The 18,164-nt window shown below is 47.0% G+C and overlaps 1 protein-coding gene and 1 long non-coding RNA gene across 4 annotated transcripts in view; both read left to right on the plus strand.

Annotated features, from left to right (window-relative positions):
• The window catches only part of LOC142929359 (uncharacterized), a 34,323-nt gene extending 17,556 nt beyond the window's left edge, over positions 1–16,767 (plus strand). The window contains exon 3 of the mRNA XM_076070583.1: positions 15,010–16,767. The gene's annotated coding sequence lies outside the window, so the exon portion shown is untranslated. The remainder of the gene's footprint in view (positions 1–15,009) is intronic.
• LOC116947345 (uncharacterized) overlaps positions 1–18,164 on the plus strand; it is an 87,451-nt gene that overhangs the window by 46,660 nt on the left and 22,627 nt on the right. The window lies entirely within an intron of this gene.

Genomic DNA, 18,164 nt, shown 5'->3' on the forward strand with positions numbered 1-18,164 from the left:
TATCACTCACTTACTCCAGAAAAAAATATATTGTTTTAGAGCACCATAATAATTATTACAGCGTCGTCGTTAATTGACATTGGCTCCCTTCTCAAAGAAAGCACGAGATGCTAATCGTGTGATTGTTATGATTATTAATTCTTTTTTTAAATATAAACTCTACACTTTCATTGATCATAACTAAACTTGGCACAACACAATGTGCCTGCAGCGTTTTATAATTTTGTTAATACTTTGATTGTTTAAGGGTTTATCTGTTACTCAATAGCTACTATTTGGTCACTATTCACATGCCTATTTTAAAAAAAAATCACCATCAGAAAGTGTTTTTGTTCACGCACTTCTCATCAGGCACCATCTATTATCCGTAATTATATGAGCCTTCTTAACCAGTATGATCAATATAATTATTGTTTCGTCAACGATTGTTTCATCCATTATCCATAATACAGGTTGTTTGGGCTACGCGATCTAACCCAAAAAAACCCGTTGTATGGATGATATTGGTCACAAAAGCCGACGTGTTAAACTTCATATATTATGCTGGAATACATAACTTTCCATGTATTGAGCAATTCTTTTATGAAAGCCCGGCGTTCCGTGTGTCCGTTTGTCCGTGAACTAAACGATAAGAGCCTTTTAGAAGGCCTGAATCAAAAAGTTATAGAAAGTAGACCCCCCCCGCCCCGCAGATGTTGGGGTAAAAAGTTGACCCAACAACAAGTTGCAAAAATTGTCGACCCCCGTCCCAAAAACAAATTAACCCCCTTCCACCCTAGATACAATAGGGTCAGTAGTATCTGCACCCCACATACAATAGGGTCAGTAATATCTGCACCGCACATACAATAGGGTCAGTAGTATCTGTACCCCACATACAATAGGGTCAGTAGTATCTGCACCCCACATACAATAGAGTCAGTAGTATCTGCACCCCACATACAATAGGGTCAGTAGTATCTGTACCCCACATACAATAGAGTCAGTAGTATCTGCACCCCACATACAATAGGGTCAGTAGTATCTGCACCCCACATACAATAGGGTCAGTAGTATCTGTACCCCACATACAATAGGGTCAGTAGTATCTGTACCCCACATACAATAGGGTCAGTAGTATCTGTACCCCACATACAATAGGGTCAGTAGTATCTGCACACATTGGGGGGGGGGGAGAAGAGGACATCACTGGGGGCGATGGGCGAGCCCCCCCCCCCCCCCACTCTCCAACTCTTCTTTGTCAACTCTGTCTCTCTTTGCCTCTGGCCTTTCTATGCAATATGAGGACCGGCTAATTGCTCATAACGTCGCTTATTATAAATTTGTTTTCCTTTGCAGGCCGCAAAGTTATTGACAGATGTGTCGAGTTGTTTGTTACTGTTGGGATTTTGCTGCCCTTTGTTTTTAGTTTATTTGTACTTATGCATAACGCAGTATCACTAAATAATGTATTACGATTGTAAAGGTTTGCTATACATATATATGTAGAGTGAAAATTAAATCTCTAAAACAAATTGGTCAGCCTTGCCAAGCAAGCTAGACTGTCCGGAAAATGAACCTAGTAATTCGCTGGCTTCTCCTTAGATAAACAAAGGCAATACTTTTTTTTTGGCAGTAATTTACTTTGGGTCGGGTCATACTTGGTATAGGCAGGTAATCTGTAAAAAAACAAAATCATTAATAATCATCTTATTTCCTGCTTTCAGAGAGGGAGTGACATTTTAAAAGTTTCACCATGACCCCACACTACCACTTTCAAACACATCAACAACAAGCCGCCAAAATTCCTCAACAATGCCACACAAGGTCACTCCTTGGCAGTTTCCACTCGAATAATTTCCATTTATCAACAAATTGCATTAATTAGAATAATTGCGTGATTAAATAGCTGTTTCCTCTGCGCAGTTAGGACACGCGAAAGGCTTACGGGTTTTGTGTATTTTTGTGAGCGACTGACAAATGTCACGGTTGTAAACATAGCGAATCGCTGCATACGTCAAGCGTGATTGGACGGGTTAAACAGCACACACAGCGCCGGCTGGTGACTGCACAGCCAAACAAAGACAAAGATGCCCCGCATAGCCTTGACCGACTGTTGGGACAAGTGCTGTTAGGGAGCACCGATGGCCGCCTTTGCCTCCCTTTCGGCGGTGTTTACCACAATGCCGCCCGGTTCTCATTTGAGCCTGAGTCGACCTCGGGGAGGCCCAGAACTGGTTCGGATAATCGTCACCGAATCGAACTCGGGTTGAAAGGTTCGTAGCGCAGCGCTGCGAACCGCTACGCCACCGCTCCCCACCAACACACACACACACGGCTGTATAGGCAAACGCAAACACCGTGGCATGCATGCATGTATATTATTAAATACATACACGCAATGCAAAATGTTACATGCACTCACAAAACAATATAAATATCCCGCCCCTACAGCGTGCAAGTGTTGTTGGTGAACACCTATCCAGGCCTGCGCGGTGTACGACCCCGGTGGTTGGGTCAGCACCACGCCTGGCCACCTTTGTCTCTCCAGTGCCAATGTTGACGCACTTAGGTCGACTGGTGACTGCACACGCACACAAACACATGCACAGTGCACACATTGCTATGTACACACACGCACTCACCTTGGCATGCATTGAAAAAAACATATATATACACATATGCAATGCACAATTTTAACTTCGCTCACATACAAAGACAAAAATCCGCCATATAGCGTGCAAGTGTTGTTCGTGGGCAACTATTAAGGCCTGCAAGGTGCACGAGAGGGTGGTGTGCCTAGAACCACGCCACATTAGTCTCCCCAGTGCTAATGTTGACGCACTTAGGCTGACTTGTGACTGCATACGCACTCATGCAGTGCACTCGTGGCTATGTACAAAGACAAATACAAAGATCTCCCGTGTAGCCTGTAACAGACTTTTGGGCCAATTGCTATTAGCGGCCTCCTATGAATACTGGCACGGCGCATGAGGGGGTGGGTGGCCAACACCAAACACGGCCACCTTTGTTTCCCCAGCGGAGATGCTTACACATCACGCCAGGTACTCAATTGAGGCTGAGTCGACCGAGGGGTTGCCCAAGACTGGTTCAGATAATCCTCAATGTTGTCGACTGCGAGATGGAAATTGAACTCGAGTCACCGGGTTCGTAGCACAGTGCTGTTAACCGCTACACTACTGCTCCCCACTGCTATAATAACAACCGCCATTCGCCACGAAGTGGCGGGGATGTCACTACAACGCTTGTACCAGGCTATGTGCACGTTGAGGCCACGTGAAGTGTCGAACGCCTGCTGGCAGGAGGTCACGGGACAGACCCAGGTGCCACGCGTCGACAGACTGAGATGACTGGCTGATGCACCACCTGTACCCCTACTGTGCCAACTTTCTGTGCTTTAGCCACCCGGCGCTCCACTAGTTTTCGTGAGCGTCGCTCCTCCGCCCTCTGTTGTTGTTGGAGGGCGACTGCCTCCAACTGCCCAGTAGCGTCCTTCACGAGCCTCTTCCACAGAGGCCGATCTTGACACCGCTGGTACCAGTCATCGGCAAGTCCACTCAGCTCCACAACCTCCTTACCACATCACTCCATCTCTTCTCTAGCCCGTGCCGCGCCCGTTTAGCACCCTCTCTTCGGCCGAACAAAAGCTGTTTAGGCATGCGGTGGCTGGGCATGCGGGCTACGTGACCCAGCCAACGCAGCCTTGCCTGCTGGAGGAGCTCACCGATGAGACTTTGTCCACATCTTTCAAGGATTTGTGAGCTCCTCACACAATTCAGCCTGGTTAAACCCAGGATGGATTGTAGGCAGGCCAGCCTAAATGTTTCTAACTGGTGAAGGTGTTCCATTAGGGAGGTCCACGTTTCTCAAGCGTAGAGACGGGAGGGAATGGCCATGGCTGAGAAGACCTGAAGCTTCGTGCGGAGTGACAGACCAGGTAACTTCCACACAGCGTTACACAACCGATGAAAATATAATGCTGCTCGACTGATTCGGAGTGAGACCTCTGCTGTCAAACCAGAGCTGGTCATGAGCACACTGCCCAGGTATGGGAAACTCTCCACTCTCTCCACAACTGCCCCATCACCAATTGGGAGTTGTGGGGGTGGAGTGTTCGATGGTACAAAATACCCAGGCAGGTGCTTAGTTTTGGTGGCGCTGATGGTAAGACCCCACCTCTTAGTGGCACGCTCCAGGTTCAGCAGCAGCGCCTCCAACTCCTCCTCTGAGTGAGCAGCAATTACCAGATAATTGGCATACATAACGTGGTTGACCAATAGGGAGCCATCCCTTGACTGCACCCGGGCATCGATCAGCCTCCCATTTTATCTGTACAAGATGGAAATTCCTCCGGTACAGCCATCGAAGGCTTCACGAACTACGTGGTCGAAATAGATGTAAAATAATGTGGGAGACATCCCTGTCGCACCCCAAGGTGTACAGGGAATGGCTCTGACTCCTGACCACTTAGTTTTACCCGGGCCCGCTCACCATCATGAAGGTCCTTAATGATCATGAGCAGCGGGTCAGGGACTCTGAAAGCACGATGAGCAACCCAGAGCCCAGGCCTACTGATGGTATCATAGGCCTTGACCAGGTCAATATTGCAGAGATGTAAGTCTTGTTGGAATTCCCTACACCTCTTCTGTAGCAGACGGACAGAAAATATGGCATCTGTGCAGGACCGCCCTTTCCTGAAACCGCATTGGGGCTCCGCAAGCCTCTCCTCAGCATGCCTAGCAAGGCGATGTTGAATAATCCTTGCCAGGACCTTTCCCAGCACACTGAGGAGTGAGATGCCCCTGTAGTTGTTACAGTCTGTGAGGTCCCCCTTCTTAAAGAGGGTGACCACCAGGGCGGAACCAGTCCAGTGGTCCAGACTGTTGTTATGATGTCATGTAGGGCAGTCTGTGCACAAACGCAACCCTCTCTCAACATTTCACTGGGCAGATCATCTCTGCCCAGTGCCTTTCCTGGTCTTAGGCTCTGGATCGCCTTCAGTACTTCCTTAACAGATGGCACCGGAGCCAGCCACTCACAGGGGTGACTTATTCCAAAATTTGAGGCACTGTAACCTCAGCAGAGTCATCCCCACCTTATCCCATGATGTTTTCCAGGCTGAGGGATTTCCCCCCCCCCTCCCCCGGACCTCACGAAAATGCTCAGCAAATCTGCAAACCTGTTCCTGGAGTCCATAATAAAGGTTTTTGGGTTAGATCGCGTTTATTTATAAATGTGTCGTAACCCTCCTACGTGTTAAACTGTTCCTGGAGGTCGGATATTGGATCACCGTTCTTTCCCCTAATGATGGTAATAGGTGTGACGCTGCAGGTTACTTTTTTGATGTAATTAAAGAGCGATTTGTGATCACAGGCCATTGAGGCAGACTCCAACCTCTCAGCAACCCGCTACCACCAACCATCCTTGCAGCACCTCACGGCTCTCCGAACCTCTGAGCGAAGGCTGCGGTAAGCCTCCTCATTCTTTGACGTGGGATGCTGTAGATGATGAGAGTGGGCCTGTCGCTTTTTCTCAGCCAATCTGAACACCTCTGTCAGTCAGGGTCTGTGAGGAAGTCTGGACCGTGTACCCAAAGCTGCCATTGCAGTTGCATGAGCCACAGTCCTAAACCTCGCCCATTTCCCTCGACATCAGGAGGAGTGGGGGACGATGCCAACCCCAGCTGCAAGCGATGATGAAACTCTCACTTGCAACTTTCATCAGCTAGCTGAGACCATGCCACTATGGCTTTGAATGGGGACCTGGGTGTACACCCACCACCGTAGTGGAAGAATGGCAGGCACATCTTACAGATGACTAGTCGATGGTCAGTGGGCAGATCAGCTCCACGGTAGGTTTTGGTGTCAAGGACATGGGCCCGCATCCACTGATCCATCACTATATAGTCCAGCAGATGTTCTTGCTTAGACCCGGCATGCACCCATGATGTTGTGTGGATGCGCTGATGCCGCAACAGCATTTTGGTCATTAAAAGCCCATGGGCTGCACAAAAATCTAACAGCCTCCTGCCGTTGTTATTCAGCTGATCTGGCTCATGTCTTCCAATCGCTCCAGACCAGGTGCTAGTATCATGACCAACTTGGGCATTGAAGTCACCCAACAAGGTGACTCTATCCCGAAGGGCCACTTTAGCTAGCACCTGTGACAAGAGGTCATAGAAGGAATCTGACTCATCGGCCTTGCCTGCATCCCTCACCGGATGTTCGTCTTCGGTGAGGGCATAAGCAATCACGGCCACCACTCCTCGCCTTTGGTTGATGGGAAGGCGAGCCAAAGGTAACCTGGGGCTTACAGCTTCCCACACCTCACCACCACGCTCCCACGCCCCCTTCGATCTTTTGTTGAGAAGAAGAGCTACTCCCTGTGGATTGGCAGTCTCCTGCCCTGAGTAGAGGACTGTCCACCCCTCATTGTGGCAGGAGCCAGAGCCGGTCCACCGGACCTCCTGAATACCACAGAGATCCAGGCGGTACCGGTCCAGCTCCCGACAGAGGAGTGGCAGCCTCTCCTCCGCATTGAGCGTTCGAACATTCCACGTGGCCACCCATAGTGGTTTGTGTTGTTTCTGTAGGAGCCGCCCCGAGGGTATGGATTCAGTCTTCTGGCTCCGCCAAATGGGGTTTGGCCAGGCGACGTCATAGACTCCTGTCCACCCGGGGCCTCCGGCACAAGCTTATTAATTACATTTTTCAGTCGTGGTTTTGCAGCAATTAATTGAAGGTGAAGGGGTTACTAGCCCCTCGCACCCGTCCAGAGCTCCCATTTGGCCGCTGTGGTGGTTACAAACACCATGAGGGGAATGGCCAATCTAAATTGGCCCTTCCCCCACGCCACTGCCCACCACACCGTTGGCGTCCGGCACCAACGAGGAGTTAGGGGGTTGTTTTTGCCGGACATACGCACACATACGCGCGCACGCCTTGGCATGAATACATTTATTTTTTCATGAATTTACACAAGCCATTCAACAACGTACGATTCAAGAATAAGTAGATGCCCCGTATAGCACTCAAAGACAATTGTTTAACGTGCTTTGAGCGAGAATATATTTTAGCCTGATAAGGGTTAGGCTGATTTTGGCACACCACATCAGCTTCTCATTTAAGGCTGAGTCGACCTAGGGGAGACCCAGTATTTATTAACGTATCACTCCTCCACTGACGTTAACTTTGATCAGGAATCAAACCCAGATCGATAAATGACACACATGCACACAAATACACAATGGATATATATATTCCCATTTATACGCACACACATATGTATATAAACACATGACGTGAATGCTATTAGAAAGCATCTTTTAATGCCTATATGGCACACGAGGGGTGCAGTGGCCTCGTGCTGATGTTTTTACCCACCTCACCACCTACATATTTAAGGCTGAGTCGACCGAGGGGATGCCCATTACAAGTCCTGATATCACTTGCCTCTGATGTGAGCCATGACCCAGTATCGAACTCGGGTCGCCAGTTTCACAGCACGGTGCGCTAACTACGATGTTACCTCTGTATGAATGTATGTATGCTCACGTGCACATGCACACATACGGCAAGAATAACACACACACCCATGCACACACAGGAACGGGCAGCAGCCTCATATATGATGCTGGCCCCATAGGAACCAATTGTGTTATGTTATGAGCCACTGGCCCCAAATGATTGTGGGCCACTCCATCCATCCATCAACATGTCCAGCAGGAAAAACAAATTGTGTGTGTGTGCCTGCGTGTGTGTTTGTACACGTGTGCTTACACGCAAATTAACTAAACGCCCCGCAAATGAAAAATAAAACAGCCTTCTTCGAATCGCCTTACAGGTTTTCATGGCACAAACCAGAGTAAGTAAAAAAAAATATAACTAAAGTAACGATGGTGGTGATGGCCCAGCTGATGGTGATTATGGCCCTGGGTTGTGGAGAGTGATCGTGATAAGGAAGTGACGGTCAGCAGAGCCAGGGAGCTGTCCAAGAAGTGCTCGTACAGAAATAAACGGACAAGCTTCTCTTGCGTTCTATTTAAATGCGGCCTTCCCTTACGTCAACAAAATTAAGCCGCTTTAGAGTGTAATCAGCAGGTGAGGCTGTTTCTGCTCAGTCTGACCTTACGTCGGTTTAGCTATTTCACCTTTGTCACATGTGCAGTTAAATGTAATAATAATTATGCCAATTATTTTACCAGGAAAGCCTTGTTAAATCTCAAGACTATTTTTCAAGAGGGTCCAGCAATTCGCTGCTTGGCCATTACCATTTGTAAGTGTACGGCTATTCGCTCGTCTCAAAGTGTATTGACAACCACACTCAGTGCTTTATGAGTGCAGGGCGTGAAAAAAATGGAAATGGGTTCAGACCCCCGACATTTCAAATAATATTTTCTATCATTATCAGCAACTTCACACCAGCTGTATTATCATCTGGTTATTCGATTGTCTCTATCATGTACTGGATAATTAATAATAATGCCCTCTAATTACCTTCAGAGAGCATTGGGATGTGTGGTCAAAGCCATTAAAGAGGCGCTTGATTTGTGACAAGACATGGAGCGGTCCAGAAAGACAGCCACTCCACGTTCCGCACAGACAGATTCGGAAATCTACACACTCACGTCCAAGGTATATTTCACAGCAGTCTCTCATCCGAGTGCAATACGAAACCAGGCTAAAAACCCTGCCTGGGTTCTGAAATGATTGCTGGCCCACCCCATACTGGACATTTTTGACGAAAAAAGAGCTTAATAGCTCATCAGATTGATCCTACAGTCTAAATATTTTCATTCTGATTCGATCATCGGTGAGAAATGTTACATCGTAGTTTTCGCCCTCCATTAGAGGCACATTCGTATTGTTACGAACACTTCTCTGGGTAATAAAAAAAAAGTAATTACTTACGTCAGCCTGCTAAAACACGAATGTTAGATTTTTTTGTGTAACATCAAAGCGGGGTGCTGTGCAAGCGCTTACATGTGAATTGATTAAAAAAAAGAAACAGACTACACTATTAAAATTATCGGTGATGTATTGTGGCAAGTTAATGTTGCATATATGTTTTATGTTAATAAATGTATAGTAAATGTGCTTAACTCTATATTACTTTGTATTATTTCAAAATATAATTAGCCTGTGTAATGTGCAATTTCCATTTATGACTCTAATCAAATAATTGCATCGGAACCTTTTTCTACCACTCTAGAGCATCCTCATTGTACGTACACATGATTACTTTAAATATTGCAAAGTAGTGATTATAGTTTTTATTTTAGTTCTATAAAATAGTTTTGACACCAGTCAGCATTTAATCACAATGTTTAAAAAATTATTATAATTGGAAATGTGAATGCATATTTTAAATGTAGATCACTTGTAATTGTTTTTTGGTCTGTTACTACAGCAATTTGCACTTCTCAGACCTAAGCTAGTACTTGTTCCATGCTCATAATATTAATAAAGCAATCTGCAGCTCTTTTGCTGCTCTACTGCTGGATGAAGGCCTCCCCTGTGGCACAAGAGTCACTGGGGTTGTTTGACCAGACTGCATCAGGTTGGCCACTGTGGGAAGGTGAAAAGGAGGATAGCCATGACTGGTTGACATATCACCCACCCCCTCATGGTAGCCATATCAGGGAATATAACTCATATTTCTTGGTTCATAGTGCAGTGCATGAACCACCGCATCCCTCTACACCGCCCCCCCCCCTCCCCCCGATTGCCCCCCTTCTCCTCGTCCGCCACAATCCTCATATAATATACACAGCAGTTTTCAGGTAATCTATAACACTTGGTATGCATTTGTGTATCCGCTTGTGAAATATTTCATTCAGAATTCAAATGCGTGCTATTACAAAGCGAACTGTAAACCGCACTCGTAATTCTAGTGCGGCGCATGCCATTAGCGGGCACGAGCAATATTCCAAAATAGCTACAGACTTTGTAATAATAACAATGCAGTAATTCTGATACGACACCGGCAAGTAATTTACCTCCTGTACTCCCTCGCTCTTGCTCTGTGACCCTAACAATGGAGACTGTAGCTCCACAGTAAAACAAAAAAATCCTTTATACTTATTGAAATCCCTCGCCATGGTGTTGGATTAATTTCATTTTTACAACAGATGTAAATAAATAAAATAAAGGTGGCACAAGACGGGAGGGGGTTTTTGTTGTTGTGTGTGCAGTATATAGAATTCCACCCTTCAGTAGCCGGGCTTTATTTAAATGTTAATGCAACTCTTAAATATATGGCGGTCTTTAATAAGTATGAACAAGTGCATGTAGTCACTTGAATAAGTGCGTATCTGGATATATGTGTATGTACATTACTGGATGCATGGTGCTTGGAAGGGGAGTGTTTTTTTTTCTTCCTTTCTCATCTCCATGAAATTACTGGTAATGTAATAGGGTCAAGAACCATAACGCCAAGGCCCAAGTCTGCTGCAAAACAGACCTTGGTAATCACTGCGACCACGGCACGCAATGGGAATGTAATTTAAAATTTACACCGCTTGCATTGTTATCATTTGAAGCGCGCTGGGCAAAAGCGTAGGCTGGAAATACTCCGACGTCGCTATCATGCATAAACGCTGCCAAATATTTACAGTTTGCGGCTTTGTTGATATATATAGATTTTCCAGTTATTGGCTGGTGTTTGTTAATGATGATGGTGGTAAAGAATGTTCAGTATTTGCTTGTTGCATAATCGTAATAAATGTGGAAGCTGTTTTCAAAGCTGAGCACTGGTTCCAAAAATGTCATTTTATAGCGAAAAATAATATGCCACCGTGCCCATAAAAAGTTGACTACCTTCATTCGGTTTTTTAGGAAGCCACTGGAGCTATGTACTTTTAAATCTATATTGAAAACTAATTTCTTTATATTCTTTGGGTCTTTCGGTAAAACAACTTAGATAAGTTCAAAGAAAATAACAAAAAACTACGAGATTTCGATCGCAACACAACCGTTCGTCATCAGTTTGTTATCCTTCCCCCGCACCTCCGATCAGCACAGTTGGCTACGTACGGTGCGAAAAAAGTTCTACATATAAACGTAATATATGGATCAAAAACATGGAATCTGATTTCGAAGTAAAACATTAAACAATAGCAGATAGGTACATGAAGAAGCTTGTAGAGAGACATGCTGGGAATAGCGTTGAGAAACACAGGAAGAAGAACGCGCGGATCAGAGAAGAAATGTTAAACATTATACATCATCTCGACTGTCAGAAGAGTCAGTGGGCTTGGGCAGGAGCTGCTATTGCTAGGGGTTACGATGTCTGTTAGACGAGACTGGTCGTGGATTGCCAACCGAAGGCGAGAACACGCCAGAGAGAGGATGGGGCATCGCAGGACTGTGAGTGATGGGTGACGTCGTGGAGTAACTTCATCCAGCAGTGGATAGAACACGGCTAGCAACGATTACAGCGGCATAGGAGAAAAAATAGAAAATAAAAAAAATCCAATTCAGCTTAGTGCTAATAATAAGTTTTGCTATAATTGGCACATTTTTACCATAATTTGGGGATGCTCAACTAAATGCATCGCATTAAATTGGCTTCATAAAAGGCACCACGAAATATATGAACGCGTTTCGACGAAGGCGAGAACATCAACAAAAGCCGATGCCACGGTCCAAAGTTGGCTCCGCACTGCAATGGGCCTTCGTCAGATCTCGGAAAGCTCAGCAGGCGGCAGCCTGGACAGCGGAGACCTGGGCGGCTACACCAGGCACATAGCAGGCGGCTCGAGGCTGCTGCGAGGCTGCGTTTGTGGGCACGAGGCGGCAGTACGTCAAATGCATTGTCGTACTGCACTATGCACCCACATCTATGCTCTCCGGCTTCACTAACCCGCGCTGACCAGCGTGGTGAAGTATGGTCAAACAAACCGTCACGATCGGCACGGCGTAGGGAGGCACCTCGTCAACGAGTGCATTGACAAGGAGCGCTGTGCCGCATGTACGTGCTACAATACGATGATAATGACGATACAAAACTTGTTGCATGTGGAGTCCAATATTGTTAACGTTGGCAAGACGCAAAATGTGGTGTCTTCCCTCTTAAGTGCCGCTATGCATGGCCAAGAGTCAATACTGCTTTATTATTAATAAAACATCATTATTGCCGGGGCGTTTTTTTTTAGACAATTGACTGACAGGTCAGTCCATGGTCAGCACAAGTTACACAAAAAAAAAACATTGCTTATTGGATTTCCAGGATTTCTTATATACACGTATTGGCACCGACTGTACACGAAACCCGTACTATTGCTTAAAATAACAATCACGTACACGAGTGCATGTACGTGCGCATGCACAAACACTGACCGCGAGGCAGTCGACTGCTGGATGATCGCCTCGTCATGCCGTACGGGTCGTTGATTATGGTATTTATTGGGCTATACTTCACCACGCTGATCAGTGCGGGTTGTTCGTGAAGGTCGAGGGCGAAATACACTGCTGCCTTGCCGCAGCTCCGATTAGCACGGTTGGCCATGTACGGTGCGAAAGAAGTTCAACATGCATACCTAAGGAAGCCACCGGAGCTACGCAGTTTCAAATCATGTCACTTGAAAACTATTTTTTTTTAAGAACTGCTTTTTGTGTTCAGTTTGTTGTCCTTCCGCTGCACCTCCGATCTGCACGATTGGCCATGTACGGTGTGAAATAAGTTCAACATACATACATGCATGCACACAGCATCTACAGCATCCATGCATTGTGCATAGCGGTCACCCATTCAAGCACCGTCCAGGCGAAAACAATTCTGAAACTGTTTGGCATACATTATTATCAAAGCGTATATTCGTTTGCATGTTTTACCACAAGTATGTGTGATTAATGCACAACTGGATGCCTTGTAATTGTTGTATATTTTTTTTTACATCTTAACACCTCCGGTATTATTGCCAAACCGTATTTTCTTCTTCTTTTAGTCATCTTAATACTGGTAAAACATAAAAAAAACAGGCTCCGTAGTTGTAACTTAATGCTAACATTATGTACTCTTAGTAAGATTGCACGAATGCAAAAAACAAACAAGCCAGACCCATGTGGCCAGCGTATATGGTGCACGTGACAACTGTGGGAATATTTATTTGTTTTTTTTGCACAGATTCTTTGGTGATAGTCCGCGCGACCCCCATTCCTGAACTTGCACTGATATATACCTTTCGGGGTTGGGGGTTAGAGTTGACTTGTGGGCCAACAGGAAAAGAGGAAGGCAGTAGGGGGGTGTTGTGGAAGGGGAGACGTTGGGAGGGGGGGGGTTGGCAGGGGAAGAGATGCCCAGACTCTTTGTTTCTCAGCGAAAAAAAAAGAAATTATATATAACGCGCCCGGCAAAAAAAAAAATTCATTTGTAAAAAAAAAAAGCGTGGGCTGACAGCCTTGTGTGCACTGCATGGACGTGCGTGCGTGCGTGTGTTCAAGGCAAAGATCCCCGGTGTAGCCTTAACAGACTGTTGGGGCAAGTGCTGTTAGTGAAACACGACGAAGGCCGGTCTGGTACACGAGGTGGTGGGTGGCCATTACCACGCCCGGTCACCCTTGCTTCCCCAGCTGAGATGTTTACACACCGCACCAGGTACTCATTTCAGGCTGAGTCGAGCTAGCGGAGGCCCAGCACCGGTTCAGATAATCATTCGTCACTGGTGTTGGCCGTGAGCGGGATCGAACCCGAGTCGCCGGGTTCGTAGCGCAACATGCTAACCGCTGCGCCACCGCTCCCCAACATGCATGTGTGTAAGTGCACACACACACGCGTGAAAGCATGTTAACAATCGTGCACTCCTGTCGAAAGATTAAAGTCAAAGTCAAAATGATCAGGCACTACTCATCTCCTGTTTACAGCCCCGGGCGAGTGGTGGAAATTCTACATTCTTATGGCAGGGGTGAGTGGGTGAATAGGCCACGTTTATGCACGATTGATAATGTTTCAATCGCATTGTCGAAGGATAATTAAACATATTTAAGTTATTGACTTAAAGCTTTCGTGACTGCAAGAAATCATATTCTTTGGGTCTTTCGGTGAAGCCACGTAGAGAGAAAAATAATACAAGTTATTATAATTATTGTATTTCTTATTCTATCTACGTGGCTTTACCGAAAGACCAACTAATATATTTACGTTCATCTTCATAATTGTTATCGCCATCATTTTTTTTTATCATGCACAATCCACAGGATGGTCCTCAATGTGTAGTTTCAATATTAGCGGTGAGCACGTGGGAATATATTTAGTTTGACTTTCTTACGACTTGCGGTGGTTGGGAATTAAGTATCACCGTCAAACACACAGAACAGCAAGAAAACGCAACGCTATAAACAACGCTGTTAAAATATGCAACCTGCCGTGCGTACGACAGCGTCAGTCTGATGACTAAATAAATAAGGGAATTAAAAAAAATGTACTCTCGTTGCCACTCGTTTAAACGACACTTAAATAAGTGGCAAAAAATATATATAATCGTGACAGTTAAGGGCCGCGGAAAATCAGACGCGGCGCTCTCGTGGCCTCCTGCGGTGAACGCCCCCCCCCCGTCCCCCCCCCCCCCCCCCCCCCGTGCAATAACTCATCCCCGGTCCCACGTGCAGACCCTGCGCGAACCTCTCCCCGCGTGAACCCAGCTCGCACGTGGACGCGGGGCGTCGAGCGTGGCACGCCAATTCCGCCGTGTGCCACCTCCGCCGCCGCGCAATGACAGTCGCGCGGCACAGCCATCGTGTGACATCGCCCGAGACATTCATCATTCCCCCTGGATGCCCCCCCCCCCCATGCCATGTCGACAGCGCCCCCTCCCCCTACCTCAATCCAACCTAGCCGCCAACCCTCACCTCCCTTCCACCCATCCGCCCTTGCACCCCCCCCCCCCGCCCATCCCACCGTCATTCCGCGAGCCCCCCGCGTGCTCCATCGCCTGCCCTGTCGGCCCGTTTTTGTTAACAAGCCCTCCGTTCTGTCGTTTTGCCGCGCGATCGCTTGTTATCGGAGAGACAGGGCTTGTCACGGCCGTGACCACAAAGCCCACCACCCCGACCTGACGTCGGCCGGCACACTCTTCGCCGCACACCCTCCTCCTCCTCCTCCATCGCCTCCGACGCATCTCGTGGCACGGGATTCCTCGCAAAACGATCAACGGCGGCGGAGGCGCCGAGCTTGCAACGAGAACGCGCGCGGGCGGGAGCGCCGCACGCAACGCGGTGCGGTCACGCGCACGGAGCCGAGGTGGTCCCGCGCACTCGAAACCAATTCACGACGCCGTGACACGCGAGGAACGGGAGCTCTGCTTACATTTGCCGATGGCCCGTAACACTCCGTAAACAACCCGGAATGAGTTTGGATTTTTTTTCTTAAGTCGAAGGTGATTTCCTGCTCAAATGAGTGCTGGGTCTATCCGTAGGACAAACCGCTGTTGACTTCCCTACAAAGCGGTGCGAATTTGTTCTGTTCCCGGAGAGATGATGGGCTTAGGCAACCCATAACCAGGGCTTGAACCTTCAACCTCGTACTGTGCAGCGAGCCACACTGCTGAGCCACCTCAGTTTAAATACAATATTGCGTATGTATAATGAACAGGGCCACATAGTTTAAATAGAGTGCCCTTACCAACCACGTTTGGGTAACCTAGTAGCATTTGTTTAACAAGCCCGACTCTGCTGATGAAACCCCGAAGATCGGAGTTATCCCACAGTTTACTTGCTTAAACAATTGCTGCCGTGTAATGTTGGTCTGGAAAGCCAATAGGCACGTTCTGTTTACGTGACAACCCTTACGAGTTGGCTGTGTCGGGTGGTGGCGGGTTTTAACGACACAATTTTTATATATTTACGCGATCTAACCCCCCCCCAAAAAACCCCCCACTATTATGGATGATATTGGTCGCGAAAGTCCTATGTGTTAAACCAAGCCAATAGGCTGTTTTAATAAACATATTTCATGCATATGTGCAGCCACGGCGCAGAATCATGCTTATACATGCTTTAAAGGTTGAAGGTAACATTTCCATTTATGAATTACGATAAATGAATAAATTTATATATTTTTTCCCGATGAAAAGATTAATCAAGCTTTCATGTAACAAGCTAATTTTTCCGTTTTTTTGGAACTCCATTTAATTCGCCAAAGCGGCAATTTATGTTAATTAGAATGCGCACATAGAGAGTGCACCGTACGTAATTGTGATACATTTTTCATTGAAACCCAACAAAGATGGCCTCGAGAGTGTAAGTGGCATGGTTTGGGCAGATGTAGGTCAGCGATAAGCGTTGCGTGCAGCAGCCATTAACATTTAAAATAAATACTTTTATACGCGTTCAAAATGTTTTAATCGCAGCGACGTGAGGCTACTCAACATACAGCCACAAACCATGTCATGCAACAGATGCCATTTTTGTGAAAAGTATTCAAAACAAATAAGGGGCGATCGTAGCCCTGCATGCATACTGGGGCCCGTAATAGGAATGTGGAATTACCACCACTGTCCGATGGGGATGAGCACTGACAAATTGTCATCTGAGCAGAGAGGCACTTTCGCCACTCTCGTGTTTGCGATGTCCGCCAATGTTTTTTTTTTTCAAGTGCATCTCGTTCGTGATCTCTGACCGCCGTCTCTCAATCACGGACTCTCTATCAATGCACCTTCTCCTCCCCATCCCCGCCCGTGCCCCCCCCCCCCCCATCCTCGGTGACCTTCCGACCCCGTGCTGCCCTAGCTCCGCGGGTCGTGATGGAGGTGATGGGTGCGATGGGGATGGGTGGGGGAGGGGTGGTGGGGGTAGTATGGGGGGAGGGGGGGCGGAACAGGTGGAGGGGCCAGCGACGGCGGACGCCTCCCACGGGGTGAAGCGCTCTCCGACTCATCCATCTTCCGGCGCTAACCTCCTGCAGAATTTAAAACAGCCGAGTGCAAAACAAACAGCGGATACCCCCCTCCTCCTGCCCCCGCACGCCCGCCCGCCACCACCACGCGAAGGCAGGCGACGGCTCCAAAACGGCCACGGTCTCCCGCGTGTGTGGGTGGTGTTGGGCGGGGGGAAGAACGCTGAATCATTTTGGGGGGAGCTGACCGTGGGAGCGATGTCACCTTTGAGGAGGGGGGGGGGGGGCAGTCCCGTCAATTCATACCCAAGTAGCGTCATTAATCATCGAGAAAGCGTGCAGGGGGTACACGCGCACAGAGCAAGCTCAATGTTAAAAGGTGACCCGTGCCGGCCGAGAGCTTGTCTCGACAATTACGCCGTTGAATAATACTTACGGCTTGGCGATTTGAACATTCTGTACAGAAATAGATTAAATGTAAATCGTCACGATAAAATGATGTGAATGTAAGGGGGTTAGACGCGTGCGGGCGTGCTGAGATCGCTCCTTCTCCTCTGCTGCATTGATTCGACCGTATAAACTGAAATGATAATTTCAAGCCCTTTGTCATTCCAATGCTGCTTTATGGCCTCCCCATGCCGTGTTGATTTATGGGGGTTATTTGACCATACCTCACCATGCTGGTCAATGCGGATTCAAGTTTCAAAGTTTATTTTGTTTAGCAAGTGAGAACTCAAGAGACCAGGAATGGGTTTAATCGTTAATAGTTGCTGAAGGAAGATCAAGGGTCTGTTCAGATATACCGAGCCAATGATGATAACCGCAGCCAGGAATCGAACTCGGGTCACCAGGTTCACAGTGCGGTGGTGCGCTAACCGCTGCAACACCGCCCCATCACCATTGTAATGATATGTAATAATAACATACGCAATGTACTGCTGTATGAAGGATATCCTATGCAAGGTCTGTCATGAGATTTGTTCATATCGACTTCACCGCACTGGTGAGTGCAAGTTGGTGAAGAGGAAGCTAACCACTTTGCCACCACTCCCCCCATTGTAATGATAACAATAATAATAATGTCATCCTCATTATTATTATTATTATACAGATTTGATGTTTTCAATAATGAACAACTTCTGCCATTGTTTTTATTTTTATTATAAGTGTATATTTGACACACGACTGAAAATAAAATGATTTCAAAGCGGCAATGGAAAGATTTGTTTTCAATCAGTGTACAATATTAAATAATAAGAAATATTCACTAATGTTTTTAGGAATAAGTGCGAATACAAATAATTACCGCAGCAGCTATAAACGTCCGCACGGCA

The sequence above is a fragment of the Petromyzon marinus genome, chromosome 29 (assembly GCF_048934315.1).
Source record: "Petromyzon marinus isolate PM22_M1 ecotype Great Lakes invasive population chromosome 29, UKy_Petmar_22M1.pri1.0, whole genome shotgun sequence".
Taxonomy (NCBI): Eukaryota; Metazoa; Chordata; class Hyperoartia; order Petromyzontiformes; family Petromyzontidae; genus Petromyzon; species Petromyzon marinus.